The 22270-nt window shown below is 38.3% G+C and overlaps 1 protein-coding gene across 1 annotated transcript in view; it reads left to right on the top strand.

The window, feature by feature from the left end:
- Positions 1-22270, top strand: part of nr1d4a (nuclear receptor subfamily 1, group D, member 4a) — a 33904-nt gene that overhangs the window by 2668 nt on the left and 8966 nt on the right. The window lies entirely within an intron of this gene.

Genomic DNA, 22270 nt, shown 5'->3' with positions numbered 1-22270 from the left:
AACTTCATTTCAAAGGGCCAAACTAATCCCTGTTAGGTTAATTGGTCTATCTAAATTCTCCCTAGGGGTGTGTGTGTGTGAATGGTTGTTTGTCCTGTATGTCTTTGTGTTGCCCTGCGACAGACTGGCGACCTGTCCAGGGTGAACCCCGCCTCCCGCCTGGAACGTAGCTGGAGATAGGCACCAGCAACCCTCCCGACCCCATTAGGGACAAGGGTGAACAGAAAATGGATGGATGGATGGATGGATGGATGGATGGATGGATGGAAACTAATCCCAAGCGTAATAGTCCTTGGGTTAAAATAGTTATATAATGCTCAAAACACAAGTAGCTGATGTAAAAATATTCAAGGCTTTTATTTTGAAATTTTCAGTATGCTTCATTTTAAAGTTCTGAACTAATACCACGTGTAAGAGTGCTTTGGATGAAAAAGTCAAATAAAGCGAAAAAGAGCAATTACGTCATGTAAAAATATTCAAGGCTTTTATTTTGAAACTTTTGTTAAGCTTCATTTCAAAGGGCCAAACTAATACCATGTGTAACAGTGCTTTGGATGAAAAAGTCAAATAAAGCCAAAAAGAGCAATTACGTCATGTAAAAATATTCAAGGCTTTTATTTTGAAATTTTCAGTATGCATCATTTCAAAGGGCCAAACTAATACCATGTGTAACAGTGCTTTGGATGAAAAAGTCAAATAAAGCCAAAAAGAGCAATTACATGATGTAAAAATATTCAAGGCTTTTATTTTGAAATTTTTGTTAAGCTTCATTTCAAAGGGCCAAACTAATACCATGTGTAACAGTGCTTTGGATGAAAAAGTCAAATAAAGCCAAAAAGAGCAATTACGTCATGTAAAAATATTCAAGGCTTTTATTTTGAAATTTGCAGGATGCTTCATTTCAAAGGGCCAAACTAATCCCATGCGTAATAGTCCTTGGGTTAAAATAGTTATATAATGCTCAAAACACAAGTAGCTGATGTAAAAATATTCAAGGCTTTTATTTTGAAATTTTCAGTATGCTTCATTTCAAAGGGCCAAACTAATACCATGTGTAACAGTGCTTTGGATGAAAAAGTCAAATAAAGGCAAAAAGAGCAATTACATGATGTAGAAATATTCAAGGCTTTTATTTTGAAATTTTCAGTATGCTTCATTTTAAAGTTCTGAACTAATACCACGTGTAAGAGTGCTTTGGATGAAAAAGTCAAATAAAGCCAAAAAGAGCAATTACATGATGTAAAAATATTCAAGGCTTTTATTTTGAAATTTTTGTTAAGCTTCATTTCAAAGGGCCAAACTAATACCATGTGTAACAGTGCTTTGGATGAAAAAGTCAAATAAAGCCAAAAACAGCAATTACCTGATGTAAAAATATTCAAGGCTTTTATTTTGAAATTTTCATCAAGCTTAATTGTAAATTGCCACACTAATCCCATGTGTAACAATTGCTGGGTTAAATCAGTTATATACAGCTCAAAAGAGCAATTTTCTGATGTAAAAATATTCAAGGCTTTTATTGTGAAATTTTTGTTAAGCTTCATTTTAAAGTTCAAAACTAATCCCATGTGTAACAGTTACTGAGTTAAATCAGTTATATACAGCCCATAGCAGCAATTAGTTCTAAAGGCCAGTTAAGTCCTGATCTGTTTCAACTGAGGGTTTCACTATAGATAGAACTACAATGATGCGTATTTGTAGTCCAAATCAGCAGCCAATAGCCTCTTGAGTTCCGTTGCTATGTTAAATAAGTTTCACACCAAGGTGTGAAGTGTTAGTGAAACAGCCTGAGAGCCTCAGAAAATCCTGTCGCATGACTTTGCTCTGAAGCACCGTGACAGAAAACCGTACGGTCTAGATAAATTTCGAAAACATTTTACCGGAGCAGACAGGCGTATCAATGTGAGGACCGATTTTGATACTAATCGTGCGATATTTGTGGGCGTGATGGCGATTTCAAAAATGATTTGGGCTGAAAAAGTTGTCTTCATCTCTCACTCTAAGCAGCCAGAGACGCACTCTAACTTTAGGAAAAATGAGAAACTTTGGGTCGCTTAGAGGCAAATTGTGGACAAACCGTAACTGGTATCGACGAGCCGTCTTCACTTTCGAAGAGATCACAGACGTATCTACAAAATGAAATTTGAATGGCATTTCTAGGTGAATTTGTGACGACACAGCAAATCCTCAAAAATAGGGTATTTCTAGGATTTTTCCCATTGAGTTATAATGGGGTTTTTTTCGTAGTTTTTTGCGAATTATGTCGCCACGTTAAGCCCAAATCCCACCAGAAGTAATAGCTCCAATGGCGTGAATTTTCTGCACGTTTTGATACCTCATTTGTAGGTGTGCACCCAGCGGTATGAGCCGCATTAACGGTTACGGAAGAAAAATAAAGAATACTAGAAAATTTCGGAAGAAATTTAGCCGGGGCCTGCCGAGGCGCGCCCGTCGGGCTCGGGCCCGGCGTCGTCGCGCCACAAATCGGCGTCGACGCTAAAGAACGCCGCGACGTAATCAGTGGCACGCGGAGAACCGCAAGAACGTTAAGCGAGGCGGACGTGCACAATTCGGTACGATTTAAAATGTTGTCAAGGCTTTTATTTTGGAAGTTTTGTTAAACTTCATTTCAAAGGGCCAAACTAATCCCATGCGTAATAGTCCTTGGGTTAAAATAGTTATATAATGCTCAAAACACAAGTAGCTGATGTAAAAATATTCAAGGCTTTTATTTTGAAATTTTCAGTATGCTTCATTTTAAAGTTCTGAACTAATACCACGTGTAAGAGTGCTTTGGATGAAAAAGTCAAATAAAGGCAAAACAGAGCAATTACGTCATGTAAAAATATTCAAGGCTTTTATTTTGAAATTATTATTATGCTCCATTTTAAAGTTCCGAAGTAATCCCATGTGTAACAGTGCTTTGGATGAAAAAGTCATATACGGCCAAAAAGAGCAATTACATGATGTAAAAATATTCAAGGCTTTTATTTTGAAATTTTCAGTATGATTCATTTCAGAGGGCCAAACTATTCCATTGTGTAACAGTGCTTTGGATAAAAAAGTCACATAAAGCCAAAAAGCGCAATTACCTGATGTAAAAATATTCAAGGCTTTTATTTTGAAATTATTATTATGCTCCATTTGAAAGTTCCGAAGTAATCCCATGTGTAACAGTGCTTTGGATGAAAAAGTCATATAAAGCCAAAAAGAGCAATTACGTCATGTAAAAATATTCAAGGCTTTTATTTTGAAATTTTCAGTATGCTTCATTTCAAAGGGCCAAACTAATACCATGTGTAACAGTGCTTTGGATGAAAAAGTCAAATAAAGCCAAAAAGAGCAATTACATGATGTAAAAATATTCAAGGCTTTTATTTTGAAATTTTTGTTAAGCTTCATTTCAAAGGGCCAAACTAATCCCATGTGTAACAGTTACTGAGTTAAATCAGTTATATACAGCCCATAGCAGCAAGTAGTTCTAAAGGCCAGTTCTCAGTCCTGATCTGTTTCGACTGAGGATAGATAGAACTACAGTGATGCGTATTTGTAGTCCAAATCAGCAGCCAATAGCCTCTTGAGTTCCGTTGCTATGTTAAATAAGTTTCTCACCAAGGTGTGAACTGTTAGTGAAAGAGCCTGAGAGCCTCAGAAAATCCTGTCGCATCACTTTGCTCTGAAGCACCGTGACAGAAAACCGTACGGTCTAGATAAATTTCGAAAACATTTTACCGGAGCAGACAGGCGTATCAATGTGAGGACCGATTTTGATACTAATCGTGCGATATTTGTGGGCGTGATGGCGATTTCAAAAATGATTTGGGCTGAAAAAGTTGTCTTGATCTCCCACTCTAATCAGCGAGAGAAGCACTCTAACTTTAGGAAAAATGAGAAAGTTTGGGTCGCTTAGAGGCAAATTGTGGACACACCGTAACTGGTATCGACGAGCCGTCTTCACTTTCGAAGAGATCACAGACGTATCTACAAAATGAAATTTGAATGGCATTTCTAGGTGAATTTGTGACGACACAGAAAATCCTCAAAAATAGGGTATTTCTAGGATTTTTCCCATTGACTTATAATGGGTTTTTTTTCGTAGTTTTTTGCGAATTATGTCGCCACGTTAACCCCAAATCCCACCACAAGTAATAGCTCCAATGGCGTGAATTTTCTGCACGTTTTGATACCTCATTTGTAGGTGTGCACCCAGCGGTATGAGCCGCATTAACGGTGACGGAAGAAAAATAAAGAAGAAGACTAGAAAATTTCGGAAGAAATTTAGCCGGGGCCTGCCAAGGCGCGCCCGTCGGGCATGGGCCCGGCGTCGTCACGCCACAAATCGGCGTCGACGCTAAAGAACGCCGCGACGTAATCAGTGGCACGCGGAGAACCGCAAGAACGTTAAGCGAGGCGGACGTGCACCGTTCGGTACGATTTAAAATGTTGTCAAGGCTTTTATTTTGGAAGTTTTGTTAAACTTCATTTCAAAGGGCCAAACTAATCCCTGTTAGGTTAATTGGTCTATCTAAATTCTCCCTAGGGGTGTGTGTGTGTGAATGGTTGTTTGTCCTGTATGTCTTTGTGTTGCCCTGCGACAGACTGGCGACCTGTCCAGGGTGAACCCCGCCTCCCGCCTGGAACGTAGCTGGAGATAGGCACCAGCAACCCTCCCGACCCCATTAGGGACAAGGGTGAACAGAAAATGGATGGATGGATGGATGGATGGATGGATGGATGGATGGAAACTAATCCCAAGCGTAATAGTCCTTGGGTTAAAATAGTTATATAATGCTCAAAACACAAGTAGCTGATGTAAAAATATTCAAGGCTTTTATTTTGAAATTTTCAGTATGCTTCATTTTAAAGTTCTGAACTAATACCACGTGTAAGAGTGCTTTGGATGAAAAAGTCAAATAAAGCGAAAAAGAGCAATTACGTCATGTAAAAATATTCAAGGCTTTTATTTTGAAACTTTTGTTAAGCTTCATTTCAAAGGGCCAAACTAATACCATGTGTAACAGTGCTTTGGATGAAAAAGTCAAATAAAGCCAAAAAGAGCAATTACGTCATGTAAAAATATTCAAGGCTTTTATTTTGAAATTTTCAGTATGCATCATTTCAAAGGGCCAAACTAATACCATGTGTAACAGTGCTTTGGATGAAAAAGTCAAATAAAGCCAAAAAGAGCAATTACATGATGTAAAAATATTCAAGGCTTTTATTTTGAAATTTTTGTTAAGCTTCATTTCAAAGGGCCAAACTAATACCATGTGTAACAGTGCTTTGGATGAAAAAGTCAAATAAAGCCAAAAAGAGCAATTACGTCATGTAAAAATATTCAAGGCTTTTATTTTGAAATTTGCAGGATGCTTCATTTCAAAGGGCCAAACTAATCCCATGCGTAATAGTCCTTGGGTTAAAATAGTTATATAATGCTCAAAACACAAGTAGCTGATGTAAAAATATTCAAGGCTTTTATTTTGAAATTTTCAGTATGCTTCATTTCAAAGGGCCAAACTAATACCATGTGTAACAGTGCTTTGGATGAAAAAGTCAAATAAAGGCAAAAAGAGCAATTACATGATGTAGAAATATTCAAGGCTTTTATTTTGAAATTTTCAGTATGCTTCATTTTAAAGTTCTGAACTAATACCACGTGTAAGAGTGCTTTGGATGAAAAAGTCAAATAAAGCCAAAAAGAGCAATTACATGATGTAAAAATATTCAAGGCTTTTATTTTGAAATTTTTGTTAAGCTTCATTTCAAAGGGCCAAACTAATACCATGTGTAACAGTGCTTTGGATGAAAAAGTCAAATAAAGCCAAAAACAGCAATTACCTGATGTAAAAATATTCAAGGCTTTTATTTTGAAATTTTCATCAAGCTTAATTGTAAATTGCCACACTAATCCCATGTGTAACAATTGCTGGGTTAAATCAGTTATATACAGCTCAAAAGAGCAATTTTCTGATGTAAAAATATTCAAGGCTTTTATTGTGAAATTTTTGTTAAGCTTCATTTTAAAGTTCAAAACTAATCCCATGTGTAACAGTTACTGAGTTAAATCAGTTATATACAGCCCATAGCAGCAATTAGTTCTAAAGGCCAGTTAAGTCCTGATCTGTTTCAACTGAGGGTTTCACTATAGATAGAACTACAATGATGCGTATTTGTAGTCCAAATCAGCAGCCAATAGCCTCTTGAGTTCCGTTGCTATGTTAAATAAGTTTCACACCAAGGTGTGAAGTGTTAGTGAAACAGCCTGAGAGCCTCAGAAAATCCTGTCGCATGACTTTGCTCTGAAGCACCGTGACAGAAAACCGTACGGTCTAGATAAATTTCGAAAACATTTTACCGGAGCAGACAGGCGTATCAATGTGAGGACCGATTTTGATACTAATCGTGCGATATTTGTGGGCGTGATGGCGATTTCAAAAATGATTTGGGCTGAAAAAGTTGTCTTCATCTCTCACTCTAAGCAGCCAGAGACGCACTCTAACTTTAGGAAAAATGAGAAACTTTGGGTCGCTTAGAGGCAAATTGTGGACAAACCGTAACTGGTATCGACGAGCCGTCTTCACTTTCGAAGAGATCACAGACGTATCTACAAAATGAAATTTGAATGGCATTTCTAGGTGAATTTGTGACGACACAGCAAATCCTCAAAAATAGGGTATTTCTAGGATTTTTCCCATTGAGTTATAATGGGGTTTTTTTCGTAGTTTTTTGCGAATTATGTCGCCACGTTAAGCCCAAATCCCACCAGAAGTAATAGCTCCAATGGCGTGAATTTTCTGCACGTTTTGATACCTCATTTGTAGGTGTGCACCCAGCGGTATGAGCCGCATTAACGGTTACGGAAGAAAAATAAAGAATACTAGAAAATTTCGGAAGAAATTTAGCCGGGGCCTGCCGAGGCGCGCCCGTCGGGCTCGGGCCCGGCGTCGTCGCGCCACAAATCGGCGTCGACGCTAAAGAACGCCGCGACGTAATCAGTGGCACGCGGAGAACCGCAAGAACGTTAAGCGAGGCGGACGTGCACAATTCGGTACGATTTAAAATGTTGTCAAGGCTTTTATTTTGGAAGTTTTGTTAAACTTCATTTCAAAGGGCCAAACTAATCCCATGCGTAATAGTCCTTGGGTTAAAATAGTTATATAATGCTCAAAACACAAGTAGCTGATGTAAAAATATTCAAGGCTTTTATTTTGAAATTTTCAGTATGCTTCATTTTAAAGTTCTGAACTAATACCACGTGTAAGAGTGCTTTGGATGAAAAAGTCAAATAAAGGCAAAACAGAGCAATTACGTCATGTAAAAATATTCAAGGCTTTTATTTTGAAATTATTATTATGCTCCATTTTAAAGTTCCGAAGTAATCCCATGTGTAACAGTGCTTTGGATGAAAAAGTCATATACGGCCAAAAAGAGCAATTACATGATGTAAAAATATTCAAGGCTTTTATTTTGAAATTTTCAGTATGATTCATTTCAGAGGGCCAAACTATTCCATTGTGTAACAGTGCTTTGGATAAAAAAGTCACATAAAGCCAAAAAGCGCAATTACCTGATGTAAAAATATTCAAGGCTTTTATTTTGAAATTATTATTATGCTCCATTTGAAAGTTCCGAAGTAATCCCATGTGTAACAGTGCTTTGGATGAAAAAGTCATATAAAGCCAAAAAGAGCAATTACGTCATGTAAAAATATTCAAGGCTTTTATTTTGAAATTTTCAGTATGCTTCATTTCAAAGGGCCAAACTAATACCATGTGTAACAGTGCTTTGGATGAAAAAGTCAAATAAAGCCAAAAAGAGCAATTACATGATGTAAAAATATTCAAGGCTTTTATTTTGAAATTTTTGTTAAGCTTCATTTCAAAGGGCCAAACTAATCCCATGTGTAACAGTTACTGAGTTAAATCAGTTATATACAGCCCATAGCAGCAAGTAGTTCTAAAGGCCAGTTCTCAGTCCTGATCTGTTTCGACTGAGGATAGATAGAACTACAGTGATGCGTATTTGTAGTCCAAATCAGCAGCCAATAGCCTCTTGAGTTCCGTTGCTATGTTAAATAAGTTTCTCACCAAGGTGTGAACTGTTAGTGAAAGAGCCTGAGAGCCTCAGAAAATCCTGTCGCATCACTTTGCTCTGAAGCACCGTGACAGAAAACCGTACGGTCTAGATAAATTTCGAAAACATTTTACCGGAGCAGACAGGCGTATCAATGTGAGGACCGATTTTGATACTAATCGTGCGATATTTGTGGGCGTGATGGCGATTTCAAAAATGATTTGGGCTGAAAAAGTTGTCTTGATCTCCCACTCTAATCAGCGAGAGAAGCACTCTAACTTTAGGAAAAATGAGAAAGTTTGGGTCGCTTAGAGGCAAATTGTGGACACACCGTAACTGGTATCGACGAGCCGTCTTCACTTTCGAAGAGATCACAGACGTATCTACAAAATGAAATTTGAATGGCATTTCTAGGTGAATTTGTGACGACACAGAAAATCCTCAAAAATAGGGTATTTCTAGGATTTTTCCCATTGACTTATAATGGGTTTTTTTTCGTAGTTTTTTGCGAATTATGTCGCCACGTTAACCCCAAATCCCACCACAAGTAATAGCTCCAATGGCGTGAATTTTCTGCACGTTTTGATACCTCATTTGTAGGTGTGCACCCAGCGGTATGAGCCGCATTAACGGTGACGGAAGAAAAATAAAGAAGAAGACTAGAAAATTTCGGAAGAAATTTAGCCGGGGCCTGCCAAGGCGCGCCCGTCGGGCTCGGGCCCGGCGTCGTCACGCCACAAATCGGCGTCGACGCTAAAGGACGCCGCAACATAATCAATGGCACGCGGAGAACCGCAAGAACGTTAAGCAAGGCGGACGTGCGCCATTCGGTACGATATAAAATTTTTGTCAAGGCTTTTATTTTGGAAGTTTTGTTAAACTTCATTTCAAAGGGCCAACCTAATCCCATGAATAACAGTCATTGGATAAAATCAGTTATATAGTGCTCAAAACAGCAATAATCTCATGTAAGAATTCTCAAGGCTTTTATTTTGAAATTTTCAGTATGCTCCATTTTAAAGTTCTGAACGAATCCCATGTGTAACAGTGCTTTGGATAAAAAAGTCACATAAAGCCAAAAAGCGCAATTACCTGATGTAAAAATATGCAAGGCTTTTATTTTGAAATTATTATTATGCTCCATTTTAAAGTTCCGAACTAATCCCATGTGTAACAGTGCTTTGGATGAAAAAGTCATATACGGCCAAAAAGAGCAATTGCATGACGTAAAAATATTCAAGGCTTTTATTTTGAAATTATTATTATGCTCCATTTTAAAGTTCCTAACAAATCCCATGTGTAACAGTGCTTTGGATGAAAAAGTCATATACGGCCAAAAAGAGCAATTACATGACGTAAAAATATTCAAGGCTTTTATTTTGAAATTTTCAGTATGCTTCATTTCAGAGGGCCAAACTATTCCATTGTGTAACAGTGCTTTGGATAAAAAAGTCACATAAAGCCAAAAAGCGCAATTACCTGATGTAAAAATATTCAAGGCTTTTATTTTGAAATTATTATTATGCTCCATTTTAAAGTTCCGAACTAATCCCATGTGTAACAGTGCTTTGGATGAAAAAGTCATATAAAGCCAAAAAGAGCAATTACATGATGTAAAAATATTCAAAGCTTTTATTTTGAAATTTTTGTTAAGCTTCATTTCAAAGGGCCAAACTAATACCATGTGTAACAGTGCTTTGGATGAAAAAGTCAAATAAAGCCAAAAACAGCAATTACCTGATGTAAAAATATTCAAGGCTTTTATTTTGAAATTATTATTATGCTTAATTTTAAAGTTCCAAACTAATACCATGTGTAACAGTTCCTGAGTTAAATCAGTTATATACAGCCCATAGCAGCAAATAGTTCTAAAGGCCAGTTCAGTCCTGATCTGTTTCAACTGAGGGTTCCACTATAGATAGAACTACAATGATGCGTATCTGTAGTCCAAACCAGCAGCCAATAGCCTCTTGAGATCCGTTGCTATGGCAAATAATGGTCTCAGCAGGGTGTGAGCTCTGAGCTCTGAGCTGTCAAACACACAATTGTGTGTTTGAGCAAACACATTTTACTGAAAAGAAGCATTGGAAACAAATCCTTCCTGTTCGGGAACCGTAATACATATTCGAAAAGCGTTTGGAGCGTATGACAGGCCTATGTGTCTTCTGCGATAGTCCCGAGATTCATATCTGTACCTCACTCAGAACATTTACAGTGATGAGAGAAAGAAATGTTGTGCCCAGATCTGAAATTCTATTCAAATACATGGGAGAGAGCCTCAGACAGCCTCAGAAAATCCTGTCGCATGACTTTGCTCTGAAGCACCGTGACAGAAAACCGTACGGTCTAGATAAATTTCGAAAACATTTTACCGGAGCAGACAGGCGTATCAATGTCAGGACCGATTTTGATACTAATCGTGCGATATTTGTGGGCGTGATGGCGATTTCAAAAATGATTTGGGTTGAAAAAGTTGTCTTCATCTCTCACTCTAATCAGCGAGAGAAGCACTGTAATTTTCGGAAAAATGAGAAACTTTGGGTCGCTTAGAGGCAAATTGTGGACAAACCGTAACTGGTATCGACGAGCCGTCTTCACTTTCGAAGAGATCACAGACGTATCTACAAAATGAAATTTGAATGGCATTTCTAGGTGAATTTGTGACGACACAGAAAATCCTCAAAAATAGGGTATTTCCAGGATTTTTCCCATTGACTTATAATGGGGTTTTTTTCGTAGTTTTTTGCGAATTATGTCGCCACGTTAACCCCAAATCCCACCAAAAATAATAGCTCCAATGGCGTGAATTTTCTGCACGTTTTGATACCTCATTTGTAGGTGTGCACCCAGCGGTATGAGCCGCATTAACGGTGACGGAAGAAAAATAAAGAATTATAATAAAGAGACGCTTGTTGGGTGTAGAGTAATAGGTTCCTGCCATTGCTTTGCATGGCAGGCCCCAATTTCGGAAGAAATTTAGCCGGGGCCTGCCAAGGCGCGCCCGTCGGGCTCGGGCCCGGCGTCGTCACGCCACAAATCGGCGTCGACGCTAAAGGACGCCGCGACGTAATCAATGGCACGCGGAGAACCGCAAGAACGTTAAGCGAGGCGGACGTGCACCATTCGGTACGATTTAAAATTTTTGTCAAGGCTTTTATTTTGGAAGTTTTGTTAAACTTCATTTCAAAGGGCCAACCTAATCCCATGAATAACAGTCATTGGATAAAATCAGTTATATAGTGCTCAAAACAGCAATAATCTCATGTAAGAATTCTCAAGGCTTTTATTTTGAAATTTTCAGTATGCTCCATTTTAAAGTTCTGAACGAATCCCATGTGTAACAGTGCTTTGGATAAAAAAGTCACATAAAGCCAAAAAGCGCAATTACCTGATGTAAAAATATGCAAGGCTTTTATTTTGAAATTATTATTATGCTCCATTTTAAAGTTCCGAACTAATCCCATGTGTAACAGTGCTTTGGATGAAAAAGTCATATACGGCCAAAAAGAGCAATTGCATGACGTAAAAATATTCAAGGCTTTTATTTTGAAATTATTATTATGCTCCATTTTAAAGTTCCTAACAAATCCCATGTGTAACAGTGCTTTGGATGAAAAAGTCATATACGGCCAAAAAGAGCAATTACATGACGTAAAAATATTCAAGGCTTTTATTTTGAAATTTTCAGTATGCTTCATTTCAGAGGGCCAAACTATTCCATTGTGTAACAGTGCTTTGGATAAAAAAGTCACATAAAGCCAAAAAGCGCAATTACCTGATGTAAAAATATTCAAGGCTTTTATTTTGAAATTATTATTATGCTCCATTTTAAAATTCCGAACTAATCCCATGTGTAACAGTGCTTTGGATGAAAAAGTCATATAAAGCCAAAAATAGCAATTACATGATGTAAAAATATTCAAAGCTTTTATTTTGAAATTTTTGTTAAGCTTCATTTCAAAGGGCCAAACTAATACCATGTGTAACAGTGCTTTGGATGAAAAAGTCAAATAAAGCCAAAAACAGCAATTACCTGATGTAAAAATATTCAAGGCTTTTATTTTGAAATTATTATTATGCTTAATTTTAAAGTTCCAAACTAATACCATGTGTAACAGTTCCTGAGTTAAATCAGTTATATACAGCCCATAGCAGCAAATAGTTCTAAAGGCCAGTTCAGTCCTGATCTGTTTCAACTGAGGGTTCCACTATAGATAGAACTACAATGATGCGTATCTGTAGTCCAAACCAGCAGCCAATAGCCTCTTGAGATCCGTTGCTATGGCAAATAATGGTCTCAGCAGGGTGTGAGCTCTGAGCTCTGAGCTGTCAAACACACAATTGTGTGTTTGAGCAAACACATTTTACTGAAAAGAAGCATTGGAAACAAATCCTTCCTGTTCGGGAACCGTAATACATATTCGAAAAGCGTTTGGAGCGTATGACAGGCCTATGTGTCTTCTGCGATAGTCCCGAGATTCATATCTGTACCTCACTCAGAACATTTACAGTGATGAGAGAAAGAAATTTTGTGCCCAGATCTGAAATTCTATTCAAATACATGGGAGAGAGCCTCAGACAGCCTCAGAAAATCCTGTCGCATGACTTTGCTCTGAAGCACCGTGACAGAAAACCGTACGGTCTAGATAAATTTCGAAAACATTTTACCGGAGCAGACAGGCGTATCAATGTCAGGACCGATTTTGATACTAATCGTGCGATATTTGTGGGCGTGATGGCGATTTCAAAAATGATTTGGGTTGAAAAAGTTGTCTTCATCTCTCACTCTAATCAGCGAGAGAAGCACTGTAATTTTCGGAAAAATGAGAAACTTTGGGTCGCTTAGAGGCAAATTGTGGACAAACCGTAACTGGTATCGACGAGCCGTCTTCACTTTCGAAGAGATCACAGACGTATCTACAAAATGAAATTTGAATGGCATTTCTAGGTGAATTTGTGACGACACAGAAAATCCTCAAAAATAGGGTATTTCCAGGATTTTTCCCATTGACTTATAATGGGGTTTTTTTCGTAGTTTTTTGCGAATTATGTCGCCACGTTAACCCCAAATCCCACCAAAAATAATAGCTCCAATGGCGTGAATTTTCTGCACGTTTTGATACCTCATTTGTAGGTGTGCACCCAGCGGTATGAGCCGCATTAACGGTGACGGAAGAAAAATAAAGAATTATAATAAAGAGACGCTTGTTGGGTGTAGAGTAATAGGTTCCTGCCATTGCTTTGCATGGCAGGCCCCAACTAGAAAATTTCGGAAGAAATTTAGCCGGGGCCTGCCAAGGCGCGCCCGTCGGGCTTGGGCCCGGCGTCGTCACGCCACAAATCGGCGTCGACGCTAAAGAACGCCGCGACGTAATCAGTGGCACGCGGAGAACCGCAAGAACGTTAAGCGAGGCGGACGTGCACCATTCAGTACGATTTAAAATGTTGTCAAGGCTTTTATTTTGGAAGTTTTGTTAAACTTCATTTCAAAGGGCCAAACTAATCCCATGCGTAACAGTCATTGGGTTAAAATAGTTATATAATGCTCAAAACACAAGTAGCTGATGTAAAAATATTCAAGGCTTTTATTTTGAAATGTTTGTTAAGCTTCATTTCAAAGCGCCAAACTAATCCTATGTTTATCAGTGCTTTGGATGAAAACGTCAAATAAAGCCAAAAAGAGCAGTTACGTCATGTAAAAATATTCAAGGCTTTTATTTTGAAATTTTCAGTATGCTTCATTTCAAAGGGCCAAACTAATACCATGTGTAACAGTGCTTTGGATGAAAAAGTCAAATAAAGCCAAAAAGAGCAATTACGTCATGTAAAAATATTCAAGGCTTTTATTTTGAAATTTTCAGTATGCTTCATTTCAAAGGGCCAAACTAATACCATGTGTAACAGTGCTTTGGATGAAAAAGTCAAATAAAGCCAAAAAGAGCAATTACGTCATGTAAAAATATTCAAGGCTTTTATTTTGAAATTTTCAGTATGCTTCATTTCAAAGGGCCAAACTAATACCATGTGTAACAGTGCTTTGGATGAAAAAGTCAAATAAAGCCAAAAAGAGCAATTACGTCATGTAAAAATATTCAAGGCTTTTATTTTGAAATTTTCAGTATGCTTCATTTCAAAGGGCCAAACTAATACCATGTGTAACAATTGCTGGGTTAAATCAGTTATATACAGCTCAAAAGAGCAATTTTCTGATGTAAAAATATTCAAGGCTTTTATTTTGAAATTTTTGTTAAGCTTCATTTCAAAGGGCCAAACTAATCCCATGTGTAACAGTTACTGAGTTAAATCAGTTATATACAGCCCATAGCAGCAAGTAGTTATAAAGGCCAGTTAAGTCCTGATCTGTTTCAACTGAGGATAGATAGAACTACAATGATGCGTATTTGTAGTCCAAATCAGCAGCCAATAGCCTCTTGAGATCCGTTGCTATGTTAAATAAGTTTCACACCAAGGTGTGAAGTGTCAGTGAGACAGCCTGAGAGCCTCAGAAAATCCTGTCGCATGACTTTGCTCTGAAGCACCGTGACAGAAAACCGTACGGTCTAGATAAATTTCGAAAACATTTTACCGGAGCAGACAGGCGTATCAATGTCAGGACCGATTTTGATACTAATCGTGCGATATTTGTGGCCGTGATGGCGATTTCAAAAATGATTTGGGTTGAAAAAGTTGTCTTGATCTCTCACTCTAATCAGCGAGAGAAGCCCTCTAACTTTAGGAAAAATGAGAAACTTTGGGTCGCTTAGAGGCAAATTGTGGACAAACCGTAACTGGTATCGACGAGCCGTCTTCACTTTCGAAGAGATCACAGACGTATCTACAAAATGAAATTTGAATGGCATTTCTAGGTGAATTTGTGACGACACAGAAAATCCTCAAAAATAGGGTATTTCCAGGATTTTTCCCATTGACTTATAATGGGTTTTTTTTCGCAGTTTTTTGCGAATTATGTCGCCACGTTAAGCCCAAATCCCACCAGAAGTAATAGCTCCAATGGCGTGAATTTTCTGCACGTTTTGATACCTCATTTGTAGGTGTGCACCCAGCGGTATGAGCCGCATTAACGGTTACGGAAGAAAAATAAAGAATTATAATAATATTAAAGAGACACTTTGTTGGGTGTAGAGTAATAGGTTCCTGCCATTGCTTTGCATGGCAGGCCCCAACTAGAAAATTTCGGAAGAAATTTAGCCGGGGCCTGCCGAGGCGCGCCCGTCGGGCATGGGCCCGGCGTCGTCACGCCACAAATCGGCGTCGACGCTAAAGAACGCCGCAACGTAATCAGTGGCACGCGGAGAATCGCAAGAACGTTAAGTGAGGCGGACGTGCACCATTCAGTATTATAAAGTAAGTATATCAGCTAAAATCAGCAGAAACGCTAATGTTAGCGTCATTGCTTTCATCAGTATGTGGGAAATCACTAGGATATTTTCTGTAATTGATTTACTCCATTCAGTATACTAAACATTGCTAAAAAGTAAAATAAATAGCTAATAGCTTATTGCAGCTAAAATGCTAACGCTAATGAACCTTGCATTGAACTGTTTAGTAACAGTTCAATGCTCATAAACTGCAGGAAGGCAGTTCATTAGCATTTACCTAATGATTGTCACAAATATAAATTTTCAATAATGCACACACACAAAACATATCACAGTTTAAAAATATATATTGACCTTATGTTAAAGATTTCTACAAACTTTTTACAGGTAAAGTTTACAATGAACCAAAATTACAACATTTAAAGAATACCATAAATTTAAGAATCTAATGTCTCTGCAATAAAAAGAAATTGCTATCTTTTTTATTTTTAAACAACACCTCATATTGTTAAATAACTGATTTTATGTATTCAAGTTTTAAATATTACATTTGAGTTTGCATGGATGTAAAATTACTGCTCAGTTTAAAAATTACAGTATTTTTAAACTGAGCAGTTTAAAAATATGCTCAGTATTTTTAAACTGCTCAGCTAAACTTCGCTCTTTAGCTTGTTAGCTTGTCGATGTTTCAGTTTTATTCGCTGGGAAAATTAATAATCAGCTTGAGGTGACTCTGCTGCACTCTAGTGGCGAGAAGCCGTAATGTTGGTTGGTAAGAATCGGAAGGCATTATGGGATATGTAGTTTGCAGTCAATTCGTGCTCAAAACCTATTTTAAGTCAATCAATGGGGCTGTAAAACGGTGGTAGGGGGGAGAGGGCCACATAAAATGACGTAGCCGGCCACATGTGGCCCGCGGGCCTTGAGTTTGACACATGTGCAATAGAGGATCTATCTGCTGCTCATGCAAAACAGTCTATTTTAATCCCATGTGTAATAGTCATTGGGTTAAATCAGTTATATAATGCTGAAAACGCAAGTAGTTGATGTAAAAATATTCAAGGCTTTTATTTTGAAATTTTCAGTATGCTTCATTTCAAAGGGCCAAACTAATCCCATGTGTAACAGTGCTTTGGATGAAAAAGTCAAATAAAGCCAAAAAGAGCAATTACATGATGTAAAAATATTCAAGGCTATTATTTTGAAATTTTTGTTAAGCTTCATTTCAAAGGGCCAAACTAATCCCATGTGTAACAGTGCTTTGGATGAAAAAGTGAAATAAAGCCAAAAACAGCAATTACCTGATGTAAAAATATTCAAGGCTTTTATTTTGAAATTTTCATCAAGCTTAATTTTAAATTGCCACACTAATCCCATGTGTAACAATTGCTGGGTTAAATCAGTTATATAAAGCTCAAAAGAGCAATTTTCTGATGTAAAAATATTCAAGGCTTTTATTTTGAAATTTTTGTTAAGCTTCATTTCAAAGGGCCAAACTAATACCATGTGTAACAGTGCTTTGGATGAAAAAGTCAAATAAAGCCAAAAAGAGCAATTACATGATGTAAAAATATTCAAGGCTTTTATTGTGAAATTTTTGTTAAGCTTCATTTTAAAGTTCAAAACTAATCCCATGTGTAACAGTGCTTTGGATGAAAAAGTCATACAAAGCCAAAAACAGCAATTACATGATGTAAAAATATTCAAGGCTTTTATTTTGAAATTTTCAGTATGCTTCATTTCGGCTTTTATTTTGAAATTTTCAATATGCTTAATTTTAAAGTTCCAAACTAATCCCATGTGTAACAGTTACTGAGTTAAATCAGTTATATACAGCCCATAGCAGCAGGTAGTTGTAAAGGCCAGTTCTCAGTCCTGATCTGTTTCAACTGAGGATAGATAGAACTACAATGATGCGTATTTGTAGTCCAAATCAGCAGCCAATAGCCTCTTGAGATCCGTTGCTATGTTAAATAAGTTTCACACCAAGGTGTGAAGTGTTAGTGAAACAGCCTGAGAGCCTCAGAAAATCCTGTCGCATGACTTTGCTCTGAAGCACCGTGACAGAAAACCGTACGGTCTAGATAAATTTCGAAAACATTTTACCGGAGCAGACAGGCGTATCAATGTCAGGACCGATTTTGATACTAATCGTGCGATATTTGTGGGCGTGATGGCGATTTCAAAAATGATTTGGGTTGAAAAAGTTGTCTTCATCTCTCACTCTAAGCAGCCAGAGACGCACTCTAACTTTAGGAAAAATGAGAAACTTTGGGTCGCTTAGAGACAAATTGTGGACAAACCGTAACTGGTATCGACGAGCCGTCTTCACTTTCGAAGAGATCACAGAAGTATCTACAAAATGAAATTTGAATGGCATTTCTAGGTGAATTTGTGACGACACAGAAAATCCTCAAAAATAGGGTATTTCCAGGATTTTTCCCATTGACTTATAATGGGGTTTTTTTCGCAGTTTTTTGCGAATTATGTCGCCACGTTAAGCCCAAATCCCACCAGAAGTAATAGCTCCAATGGCGTGAATTTTCTGCACGTTTTGATACCTCATTTGTAGGTGTGCACCCAGCGGTATGAGCCGCATTAACGGTGACGGAAGAAAAATAAAGAAACTTAAAGAGACGCTTCTCTCCGACAATAGTAATAGGTTCCTGCCATTGCTTTGCATGGCAGGCCCCAAAAACTGACTGACACAACCTGAAGAAAGGTAATATTTTCAGAGCCGAAACGTGTCTAAACCAAATTATTTGACAGTAAATCCCACAATTTTCTTTGTAGGCTCTAAGTAAATAATAAATAAATATGACATTTGAATATTAAACTACAGCTACACGACTGGAATCAAGGCTATTGTTATGTATGTGATAAAACAATACATTATTCAATGGCACTATTTTGTGTTCTGTGTGGAAGAACACCAAATGTGGTATCAGCGCATTGATCTCTCTATGTTCTTGGGAAAAATGTCTAATAAACTAAGTCACGTTCCACTGAGGTTCTTTTGAGTTTATATAGTTAAATTATGAGAAGAAACATAATAGCTATGTTGTTACTTTTTTCAGATTTTTTTTCGTTTTATTTAGAGCATGTGGGTTACTGTGGGAACTGAGTGATTAAACGAATTAATTACTTATCGGTTAATATCAGCAGAAATTAGTGGGTCCTATTCACACACTGACACATGGGCCATATTTCGCCCTGCTGCCTGGCTGACAGTTAACTAGCTGCTGTAACTAGCGTACAGTCAGACCACCCTTTTGCGTTACACGCTGCTCTATTTAATGCGACCTTTTAATCACAAGTCCCCTTGGCTGTGTTTCCTTGCTGGAGCGCAGCTTCATGACTTCCCAAAGAAATCTTGGTCAAAAGCTTCCCTCACGTGGCCTTCCTTACAGAGCCGCGTGCAGCGCGTGAGATAGCCGGGCCCTCCTCTCCTCTCTTCCTCTCCCCTCCTGCCGCCTCACCGCTCTCACGGACGCTGCTGCTTTTGATGCCGCCTGCAGCGACAGAGAGGGAGAGCTTGGTCAGTGGGTCAGCAGTTCCGTGCATTAACTCCCCCCCGCCCCACCTTCTCTGGTCACGTTTCTCTTCCGCATGCTCTGTTTGCCTCCCGAACTTTATGCTTTCATCTCCCTCCCTTCGTCTCATTCTCTCGCGCTCTCTCTCATTTGGATCACGGAATCCGCAGTGTGGTAGAATGTGTCTCGGTTTCCAGACTGCAACATCTGTCCGCATTAGATCAGGGCACACATGCGCTTAGGGTGGGTTCCCGCGATAACGTGACTGCTTCAGATGATGCAGATAAATCTGCAACAGATAGCAGATAAATCTATGGTCATCAAACACCGAAGCTTATTTCCCCCATCCTTGACTGAGCAAATTTTAACCCAATAAAATCCCTTCAACCTGATTCGATCTTTATGATATGACGCCTATGCTCAGTGTAAGGATAGGTGATTACGCCCGCGCTGCAATGTGATGGCAACCACTTTCAAGAGATGCTAGAGGCACATAGACACAGTTCTATCAAGTTCCTGCGATATTGACCTACTTACGCAAGCCTGTGGTAATGAAATCTGCTGCAAACACCCAAGTGTTCACATCCAGAAGTGGCACAAAATAGCTCATGGCCTCTCTTCACCATTGGTCCTTGAGCTTTGTAAACCAAGCACCATCTTTGTAAGTGGAGCATTTTCAAGTACCCCCATCTTGACAGTCATTCTAAAACAGCAGTAAAACAGAACTTGAGTTAAGAATTGCAGAGACAGACAAGGTATTGTTGGTTGAAGGATTCTGCTTAATGGTAGGTTCCATCTCCACTCAGAATGAGGGCATTTTCAATTTGAAAAGCTGGACGTATTAACAGAGAGAGCCCATAAACAGAGGAGCTTTGCGTGGGAAAAACACCGATTTTCTCACCAAGCTTGACCTTTATTTGTTAATCTGATAATCTCATGAAATCTTTAACAAAGTATAACATATTCTACAGAGAATACCTGTACAGTATTTTGTTGTCCAAATTGCAGAGAAATATATTCCTGTTAGCCTGAATACTAACATAGCAGTTAGCTTAATCAGCTCAGCTCAACTGATGATGATATCAACAAAAATTAATAATTTGACTGTGACTAAAGAATAAAATGTTAATTCAATGCCGTTGAATTAATTTTTTTTCAGCAAACAATTTGGCAAAGTTTGTGTCCAAGGTCCACCAAACACGATCAGGTGCACAAGAAAAAGAAAGAAACAGAAAACAACGTGCTTGACTGTTGGGTTGTTCACTACTCACGTTTCTCTGCCTGCAGTCACAGATTAGTGCTTGCACGAGTAGGCAACTCAAGCCAGGCTGAGAGGAATGATTGACTCAATGAAAGATGTCACATATGACCTACATTGTAACTGTTTTCATATGATAGGACGCATGCTAGTCTCTCTTGTTTATATCACACTAAAAGTTGAAGAAATAAGGCGTTTGACTTTTGAAAGTTGCTTTCTTCAGTAGTTATGTACTGTAGGTAATACCTATAGCAAAGATTTCTCATAGAACAATGTAACAACTGGACAATGGCACATGGCTGCACATTCATGGTAAAAATAAAGTTAGAAAGGAAAAAAAAAAATCAAGGTCTTTACCAGCTAATCTGAGCCTAAAGCAAGACGGAGGTAGAAAGAAAACCTACCTTATTGTTAGATAGAAGGGCCTGCAGCAATAAATTGTTCCTGAATTACCTTATCGGTCTCTTTTATGGCTTCAGAGGTGTCTTGGCATTATTTTATTATTCTTTACAATGTTTACAGTTCATTGAGGAGTGCACGCATTTGCGAACTATAGCCTTCTAAGGATATTGTCAAGATATTTCAAACAGGCTGAAGTCTGGAGATGGACTTTTTTCAGCTTTTTAGTTGTACATTTGCCGTTGAATGGGATCATCATCCTGCTCCATTATTAAATTTCAGAGAAAAAGCTTCAAGTGAGAGTTACAACTGAGTGAAGAAAATGTTAATATAGACAGAAGTCCATGACTGAAGCAGTAGAAACTTGGACCAGGCTGTGGGATAGAAGTACAAATGATCATGTTTCCACTATTATGCATGACAGTAGGCTTCAGGTAGTTAAGCAAGTATAATGTGGCTTTTGGAGCCAGCCCTTCTCCTTTGGTCTCATTGATGTATAAGACAAACCTAAATAAGTTTTTTTGTAGATTTTATTAGCTAAAACAAGTCTACTACTGGGAATCCCTCCTGGCTGATACGTTCCATCTTCATTTATTATTTACTGAAACAAGCTATCCACAAAATTCTCTTGCCTCTACATATAAATACATAAAAAATAATCTAATAGTCTTTCTAAAAACATAACTGGCCTACAAAAACAAGCAATAAAGTAGATTTGCATCATTGCCAACTTGACTGCCAAATGATTTTCAGTTATAAAAGTCCTTTACTGCCTAGATTATATTGTCAACAAACTTCCCGCATGGCTACTAAAAAGTAAAATGCCAAAGGGTTTATTAATTGACAGTTTTAATAGCTCTTGAGGTCATTCATAAACACAAGTTAACTGTACATGTGAGTCTTCAGGTGGACATGCAATGTGTCGGGGTGGAGTGGGCGGCTGAGCGTTTGACTGCGCATTTAAGCTCATGAGAAGTAAGGCAGAGAGGCCTGTGTCTGCTGGATATGACTCTGGCATGAGTCAACAAATCCACCAACACGTGCTGGTGGAGGGATTATCAAAACAATTGAGCTGGTGCTGTGGACATTGTGGAGCAGAGGGGTTGGTTTGTTTCACTTACAGAGGTCAAAAGGATAACAACTAGTCTGACTGCACTTTGACGTGTTGAATGAAACAATGCCTCACATGGATTTGCAAGAATATATATATATATATATATATATATATATATATATATATATATATATATATATATATATATATATATATATTTGGCTTTATACGTGTCATTTAAAACATCCTATTGACACGGAGCAGCACAATTTAGCATTACCTCCTACATTTCTCGTACAAGCGTGGTTCATGAAGTTTCCTATCTCTTTGCAAATAACTCGACTTAAATTCCTAAACTTTGGTTCTCTGCGCCAACTCACGCCCCGGGCGCTTCCCCCAGCCTGCGTTTGTTTATAAACACTGATTCAGACTTCGGATTGGCGTGTTTTTGCCCCCCCTTTTTACACGGGACTGCGGATTTGATTCGGGCAGTAACCGTGTCAGGAGTCCACGCATGTGAGGCGGCGGTCAGGTGTCGTGCTGTTAGCTGACGCTGGGCACGGTGCCACGGGAGCGCGGCTATTATTGGAGCGGAGGAGGCAGCGGACCCCGC

The sequence above is a fragment of the Xiphophorus hellerii genome, chromosome 1 (assembly GCF_003331165.1).
Source record: "Xiphophorus hellerii strain 12219 chromosome 1, Xiphophorus_hellerii-4.1, whole genome shotgun sequence".
In the NCBI taxonomy this organism is placed as follows: Eukaryota; Metazoa; Chordata; class Actinopteri; order Cyprinodontiformes; family Poeciliidae; genus Xiphophorus; species Xiphophorus hellerii.
Note: the sequence above shows the minus strand (reverse complement) of the source record. Positions and strands in the feature narration are given on the sequence as shown.